Genomic DNA, 8,692 nt, shown 5'->3' on the forward strand with positions numbered 1-8,692 from the left:
GAAGTAACAGTTGATACAGGTGGGGCTTAATAGCCGCCGATTAACAGACTCGCCGGCCAGCAAGCTGCTGAAACACTAAATGCCCACTGCAAAGCTATACAATGTTGAATGTAAATCTTACGTAATTTGAGTTCATAATATATTCTGAACCATTGTACCTGCGTAGTACAAAAAGGACGCACAGTCGGAGAGGAGATTGCAACAACTATCTTTTTAACTGCTAACATTGAACTGGCTTCCTTTCGCCAGTCCTCCTCTCACTAACCCAATGTCACACTTAACACGCCCCCAACAGGGGGCCTTGGGCTTAAAAGCACAGGGGATCGTAACACCACCCCTGGACAAATGTTCAAAACTCTGAATCAGCACTCTTCGACCCAGCGGCTTCCTTGTTACTTGTTGGGGTCTGGTGCCCATTTCACTGGTGCCACTACCTCCTAGCGGGTTACCCAACAGTCCACCTCGAGCTGCACCTCCACTGGGCGGGACCCAAAGGTTGTCCCGAGGCTCCCGGTGCTGCAGATCTGGTTCTAGTTCCGGCGGAGGTGATTCACAGTCCTCTCTCTCGACCAGGTGTTTGAACAAAGAGCTGTTTCTCGTGATCTCCTTGTCTTCGACCAACCTAATCCTCCTCTGGCTTTATGGTCTATTGTAGAACCTCTCCACTCATTTGCCCACATTTTACCTTTGATAGTACTGGGACAAGGAAGGGGCGACCCTGGTGGCGTGGGCGATTTCGGGGGATCTTGGGCAAAACCAGGACTTTCAGGAGAGGCTTAGAAATTCATCAGAGAATCCTGGGCTCCCAAAACCAAGAAGGCCTACAGAGGTGCTTGGGATAAGTGGAGTAAATGGTGCATGGAGAGGGAAATACATCCTGTTCAAACAGATGTAGTCGATGTGGTGAAATTCCTGGTCAATCAGGCAGCTCAGGGTAGAGTATACTGGACTATTTACACATATCGTTCAGCGATTTCGGTAGGGCATGAAAACGTAGAAAGTCACCCCTTGGGCGAACATCCACTGGCGTGTAGAGTACTCAAAGGAATAAAAAGTATGATACCACCGGCTCTGAGATATTACCATCTTTGGGACGTTAGTGGGGTGTTGAGATTGTTTGAGTTCTAGCCGGATAATGGCGGTCTGTCCAGGAAGGCTCTGTGGGCTAATCTGACTACCCTGCTCTGCTTAATATCGTGCAAAAGGGTCTCGGACATCAGGGCTCAGGAAGTGGACTGGAAATTGTTTTCGCCGACAGGCGTTCCCTTTCATATAACAAAGAGAACTAACACAGGGATCAGGACAGTCGATTATGCAGAATTTCCAGAAGGGCCCAAATTATGTCCAGTCAGTGGTTTGAAGCTGTATGAAAGTAACTCAACACAGTTCAGGTCCACAGTGGAATCACAATTGTGATAAGGAAACCCTTTATGGCAGTTTGGACAGCTACCTTGGCAAGATGGGTGAAGTGGTGCATGAGCCAAGCTGGCGTAGGTACAAGTCATTTCGGAGCACATTCGGTTAGGGGTGCCATGGCATCCACAGCATTCAGAATGGGGGCATGCCTAGCGGACATTTTGAAGGCAGGGGTTTGGTCCAACAAGTCGACTTTTAAGAACTTTTATTTTAGACCAATCGGCCAGGTGACTACGTTGGTAGTGGGTAAGCTTGGAACAAGCATAATCCGAGCCTATCCGTCTTGACATAGAATACTGATTTTCAATACATTTGTAATAGAAAGTCATGATTCTATTAAAGATACTGAGGCAAAGGATTATCCCACCCTATCAATTGCGTAAATAGACTGGAATGACTGTGATCGGAATTACTGATTATAAGGAAGTTTGGAATTTAATTTCTGACATGTTCTTTTGCGATTGCCCACCCAGTTTATAGTGGAGTTTTTCATTGGTGCTGTTTGTGAATTGGCAGGTACAGAACCCAAGACGTCAAGTACATGAGGAGTAAAAGAGACGTGGTGGAGGTTTCCAGCGTTAACTGGTTGGGACGCAGTTATGGATCAGCGAAAGAAAGAGGCCGAAGGAAGGCAGACGATGTTATACTGGACTTTAGTGTATGATTGGTTACAAGAAGTCACATAAAAGAAGAACCAATTAAATACAAACTCATATATCGCTAAAATTCATGGAATTTGTAGTTTTAGCTGTTTCTTTTTATGGTTGTGTTTTTTAAAGTTGTTGGCTGCTCGAGAAGTAAAGAGTTGAGCATAATCTTTCGCCTCCATGACTTTAATAGAATCATGTCTTTCTATTACGAATGCATTGAAAATCTGTATTTATTGTGTAATTTGTGCAGATTTCAAGCCATCCCGCAAAAAACATAGTGGTATTTCAGTCCTGCGTTTTCATAGTGTTTACAAGCCTGTCACTTACCTGCCATGACTGCACTATTACTCTATCCCCCCAACCCCCAATCCACCCATTACTCTCCAAACATTCACCTGTCGGTCTAACATTTGTAAACAATACAAGATAGAAAAGCATACTTATTCTGACATCAAGTGTTTAAAACAATGCACCTTCAAACACTGACTACATTTAATAAAAATTGCAATAACATATTTGATATTAAGCTGTGGTGGATATATAGATGATCTGCTGTGTATTTCTGCGATTTTTTAAATACGAAAACTTTCACATTACAAAAAAAAAAGCCACTTAGAAATGCGGGGGGTTCAACCCGCGACCTCATTGCCACAAGTCATGCCCTCCACCTCCGAGCAACATCCACGATGCATAATAGTGTCTTCCTGAATAAAGGATTAATGCATGATCCGTGGAACCAGGCTACGTAGCTCTCTGTGTTTAACCCATTCCTTTTTTGCTCATTTCACCCACACTGGAATCGTGGCTTATAAGGTATGTATTACAATACAGCAAACATTGGGATTGCTTGGTTCTTTCTCAGTCGCTCTTTTCCCAGTACATAAATGCAGAATGCTAACTCTTTTACGCGGGACCGAGCCTCATCCTTTGAAACCCCAGGCAGCCTGCCTGCGCTAGGAACGTGTTTTTTCTGTTTAATCTGCGATGTTTTTCATGAAATAAGCATACAAAATAACGTGTTTGTATTTATAGGGGGTACTTCATTTCCAGAGAACAGGGTTTTTTTTTATCAATTGGAGCCCAGCTGTATTTCTGCACGAGTTACTGGCGACCTCCCTACACATAATACAAAATGGCTGCCACGTCCACAGGAAACACATCATGTCTCTTCTGATTCTCTCGGTACTTCTACTACCCCAGCACCCCTCCCTCCACGTAAAGCACCCTGTTCTGTTGGTATAAGAATTTGGTAATTCTTAAAATGCTACCAAAAAAAAAATGTCCTTAGAGCCGGATTTGAACCAGCGACCTAAGAATATCTGAATTTGAATTTCCACTACAGTCCTCTGCTCTACCAACTGAGCTATCGAAGGCTCCTGGCTTTGTACACTATCAATAGCATATTTTTGTATCTCATCACAGAATGTTGTTCCTTCTGTTTTATAAATCTATTTCTCAAAGCAATATACAGTAAAATGTACCTCTAAACAAATCCCTGGCCCTTTCTATATTTGGTAAGTGAAAAAGGGAAACATTTTAAGAGAAAATTGAGAGTGAAAGTGACTAAGATACATCCTGCAAATATAGCTGTATACTGCTGTCTTCGGATTTCTTGTATTGCCTATGTTTCTATTAAAATGGCATAATGAAGTAACAGTTGATACAGATGGGGCTTAATAGCCGCCGATTAACAGACTCGCCGGCCAGCAAGCTGCTGAAACACTAAATGCCCACTGCAAAGCTATACAATGTTGAATGTAAATCTTACGTAATTTGAGTTCATAATATATTCTGAACCATTGTACCTGCGTAGTACAAAAAGGACGCACAGTCGGAGAGGAGATTGCAACAACTATCTTTTTAACTGCTAACATTGAACTGGCTTCCTTTCGCCAGTCCTCCTCTCACTAACCCAATGTCACACTTAACACGCCCCCAACAGGGGGCCTTGGGCTTAAAAGCACAGGGGATCGTAACACCACCCCTGGACAAATGTTCAAAACTCTGAATCAGCACTCTTCGACCCAGCGGCTTCCTTGTTACTTGTTGGGGTCTGGTGCCCATTTCACTGGTGCCACTACCTCCTAGCGGGTTACCCAACAGTCCACCTCGAGCTGCACCTCCACTGGGCGGGACCCAAAGGTTGTCCCGAGGCTCCCGGTGCTGCAGATCTGGTTCTAGTCCGGCGGAGGTGATTCACAGTCCTCTCTCTCGACCAGGTGTTTGAACAAAGAGCTGTTTCTCGTGATCTCCTTGTCTTCGACCAACCTAATCCTTCTCTGGCTTTATGGTCTATTGTAGAACCTCTCCACTCATTTGCCCACATTTTACCTTTGATAGTACTGGGACAAGGAAGGGGCGACCCTGGTGGCGTGGGCGATTTCGGGGGATCTTGGGCAAAACCAGGACTTTCGGGAGAGGCTTAGAAATTCATCAGAGAATCCTGGGCTCCCAAAACCAAGAAGGCCTACAGAGGTGCTTGGGATAAGTGGAGTAAATGGTGCATGGAGAGGGAAATACATCCTGTTCAAACAGATGTAGTCGATGTGGTGAAATTCCTGGTCAATCAGGCAGCTCAGGGTAGAGTATACTGGACTATTTACACATATCGTTCAGCGATTTCGGTAGGGCATGAAAACGTAGAAAGTCACCCCTTGGGCGAACATCCACTGGCGTGTAGAGTACTCAAAGGAATAAAAAGTATGATACCACCGGCTCTGAGATATCACCGTCTTTGGGACGTTAGTGGGGTGTTGAGATTGTTTGAGTCCTGGCCGGATAATGGCGGTCTGTCCAGGAAGGCTCTGTGGGCTAATCTGACTACCCTGCTCTGCTTAATATCGTGCAAAAGGGTCTCGGACATCAGGGCTCAGGAAGTGGACTGGAAATTGTATTCGCCGACAGGCGTTCCCTTTCATATAACAAAGAGAACTAACACAGGGATCAGGACAGTCGATTATGCAGCATTTCCAGAAGGGCCCAAATTATGTCCAGTCAGTGGTTTGAAGCTGTATGAAAGTAACTCAACACAGTTCAGGTCCACAGTGGAATCCCAATTGTGATAAGGAAACCCTTTATGGCAGTTTGGACAGCTACCTTGGCAAGATGGGTGAAGTGGTGCATGAGCCAAGCTGGCGTAGGTACAAGTCATTTCGGAGCACATTCGGTTAGGGGTGCCATGGCATCCACAGCATTCAGAATGGAGGCATGCCTAGCGGACATTTTGAAGGCAGGGGTTTGGTCCAACAAGTCGACTTTTAAGAACTTTTATTTTAGACCAATCGGCCAGGTGACTACGTTGGTAGTGAGTAAGCTTGGAACAAGCATAATCCGAGCCTACCCGTCTTGACATAGAATACTGATTTTCAATACATTTGTAATAGAAAGTCATGATTCTATTAAAGATACTGAGGCAAAGGATCATCCCACCCTATCAATTGCGTAAATAGACTGGAATGACTGTGATCGGAATTACTGATTATAAGGAAGTTTGGAATTTAATTTCTGACATGTTCTTTTGCGATTGCCCACCCAGTTTATAGTGGAGTTTTTCATTGGTGCTGTTTGTGAATTGGCAGGCACAGAACCCAAGACGTCAAGTACATGAGGAGTAAAAGAGACGTGGTGGAGGTTTCCAGCGTTAACTGGTTGGGACGCAGTTATGGATCAGCGAAAGAAAGGCCGAAGGAAGGCAGACGATGTTATACTGGACTTTAGTGTATGATTGGTTACAAGAAGTCACATAAAAGAAGAACCAATTAAATACAAACTCATATATCGCTAAAATTCATGGGATTTGTAGTTTTAGCTGTTTCTTTTTATGGTTGTGTTTTTTAAAGTTGTTGGCTGCTCGAGAAGTAAAGAGTTGAGCATAATCTTTCGCCTCCATGACTTTAATAGAATCATGTCTTTCTATTACGAATGCATTGAAAATCTGTATTTATTGTGTAATTTGTGCAGATTTCAAGCCATCCAGCAAAAAACATAGTGGTATTTCAGTCCTGCGTTTTCATAGTGTTTACAAGCCTGTCACTTACCTGCCATGACTCCACTATTACTCTATCCCCCCAACCCCCAATCCACCCATTACTCTCCAAACATTCACCTGTCGGTCTAACATTTGTAAACAATACAAGATAGAAAAGCATACTTATTCTGACATCAAGTGTTTAAAACAATGCACCTTCAAACACTGACTACATTTAATAAAAATTGCAATAACATATTTGATATTAAGCTGTGGTGGATATATAGATGATCTGCTGTGTATTTCTGCGATTTTTTAAATACGAAAACTTTCACATTCCAAAAAAAAAAGCCACTTAGAAATGCGGGGGGTTCAACCCGCGACCTCATTGCCACAAGTCATGCCCTCCACCTCCGAGCAACATCCACGATGCATAATAGTGCCTTCCTGAATAAAGGATTAATGCATGATCCGTGGAACCAGGCTACGTAGCTCTCTGTGTTTAACCCATTCCTTTTTTGCTCATTTCACCCACACTGGAATCGTGGCTTGTAAGTTATGTATTACAATACAACAAACATTGGGATTGCTTGGTTCTTTCCCAGTCGCTCTTTTCCCAGTACATAAATGCAGAATGCTAACTCTTTTACGCGGGACCGAGCCTCATCCTTTGAAACCCCAGGCAGCCTGCCTGCGCTGGGAACATGTTTTTTCTGTTTAATCTGCGATGTTTTTCATGAAATAAGCATACAAAATAACGTGTTTGTATTTATAGGGGGTACTTCATTTCCAGAGAACAGGGTTTTTTTTATCAATAGGAGCCCAGCTGTATTTCTGCACGAGTTACTGGCGACCTCCCTACACATAATACAAAATGGCTGCCACGTCCACAGGAAACACATCATGTCTCTTCTGATTCTCTCAGTACTTCTACTACCCCAGCACCCCTCCCTCCACGTAAAGCACCCTGTTCTGTTGGTATAAGAATTTGGTAATTCTTAAAATGCTACCAAAAAAAAAAAAATGTCCTTCGAGCCGGATTTGAACCAGCGACCTAAGGATATCCGAATTTCCACTATAGTCCTCCGCTCTACCAACGGAGCTATCGAAGGCTCCTGGTTTTTAGCGCTATCAATAGCATATTTTTGTATCTCATCACAGAATGTTGTTCCTTCTGTTTTATAAATCTATTTCTCAAAGCAATATACAGTAAAATGTACCTCTAAACAAATCCCTGGCCCTTTCTATATTTGATAAGTGAAAAAGGGAAACATTTTAAGAGAAAATTGAGAGTGAAAGTGACTAAAATACATCCTGCAAATATAGCTGTATACTGCTGTCTTCGGATTTCTTGTATTGCCTATGTTTCTATTAAAATGGCATAATGAAGTAACAGTTGATACAGGTGGGGCTTAATAGCCGCCGATTAACAGACTCGCCAGCCAGCAAGCTGCTGAAACACTAAATGCCCACTGCAAAGCTATACAATGTTGAATGTAAATCTTACGTAATTTGAGTTCATAATATATTCTGAACCATTGTACCTGCGTAGTACAAAAAGGACGCACAGTCGGAGAGGAGATTGCAACAACTATCTTTTTAACTGCTAACATTGAACTGGCTTCCTTTCGCCAGTCCTCCTCTCACTAACCCAATGTCACACTTAACACGCCCCCAACAGGGGGCCTTGGGCTTAAAAGCACAGGGGATCGTAACACCACCCCTGGACAAATGTTCAAAACTCTGAATCAGCACTCTTCGACCCAGCGGCTTCCTTGTTACTTGTTGGGGTCTGGTGCCCATTTCACTGATGCCACTACCTCCTAGCGGGTTACCCAACAGTCCACCTCGAGCTGCACCTCCACTGGGCGGGACCCAAAGGTTGTCCTGAGGCTCCCGGTGCTGCAGATCTGGTTCTAGTTCCGGCGGAGGTGATTCACAGTCCTCTCTCTCGACCAGGTGTTTGAACAAAGAGCTGTTTCTCGTGATCTCCTTGTCTTCGACCAACCTAATCCTCCTCTGGCTTTATGATCTATTGTAGAACCTCTCCACTCATTTGCCCACATTTTACCTTTGATAGTACTGGGACAAGGAAGGGGCGACCCTGGTGGCGTGGGCGATTTCGGGGGATCTTGGGCAAAACCAGGACTTTCAGGAGAGGCTTAGAAATTCATCAGAGAATCCTGGGCTCCCAAAACCAAGAAGGCCTACAGAGGTGCTTGGGATAAGTGGAGTAAATGGTGCATGGAGAGGGAAATACATCCTGTTCAAACAGATGTAGTCGATGTGGTGAAATTCCTGGTCAATCAGGCAGCTCAGGGTAGAGTATACTGGACTATTTACACATATCGTTCAGCGATTTCGGTAGGGCATGAAAACGTAGAAAGTCACCCCTTGGGCGAACATCCACTGGCGTGTAGAGTACTCAAAGGAATAAAAAGTATGATACCACCGGCTCTGAGATATTACCTTCTTTGGGACGTTAGTGGGGTGTTGAGATTGTTTGAGTCCTAGCCGGATAATGGCGGTCTGTCCAGGAAGGCTCTGTGGGCTAATCTGACTACCCTGCTCTGCTTAATATCGTGCAAAAGGGTCTCGGACATCAGGGCTCAGGAAGTGGACTGGAAATTGTTTTCGCCGACAGGCGTTCCCTTTCATA

General features: G+C 44.1%; 1 non-coding gene across 1 annotated transcript; it reads right to left on the reverse strand.

Moving 5' to 3' along the window:
- Positions 1 to 7,059: 7,059 nt before the first annotated feature.
- On the reverse strand, positions 7,060 to 7,145 carry TRNAY-AUA (transfer RNA tyrosine (anticodon AUA)). Its single transcript is given in 2 exon segments — positions 7,060 to 7,095; positions 7,109 to 7,145. It is a non-coding gene; the product is annotated as a tRNA-Tyr (tRNA).
- Between the last annotated feature and the right edge of the window lie 1,547 nt (positions 7,146 to 8,692).

The sequence above is a fragment of the Ambystoma mexicanum genome, assembly GCF_040938575.1.
Source record: "Ambystoma mexicanum isolate Mex_15411 chromosome 12 unlocalized genomic scaffold, UKY_AmexF1_1 Mex_chr12_unloc.2, whole genome shotgun sequence".
NCBI classification, from domain to species: domain Eukaryota; kingdom Metazoa; phylum Chordata; class Amphibia; order Caudata; family Ambystomatidae; genus Ambystoma; species Ambystoma mexicanum.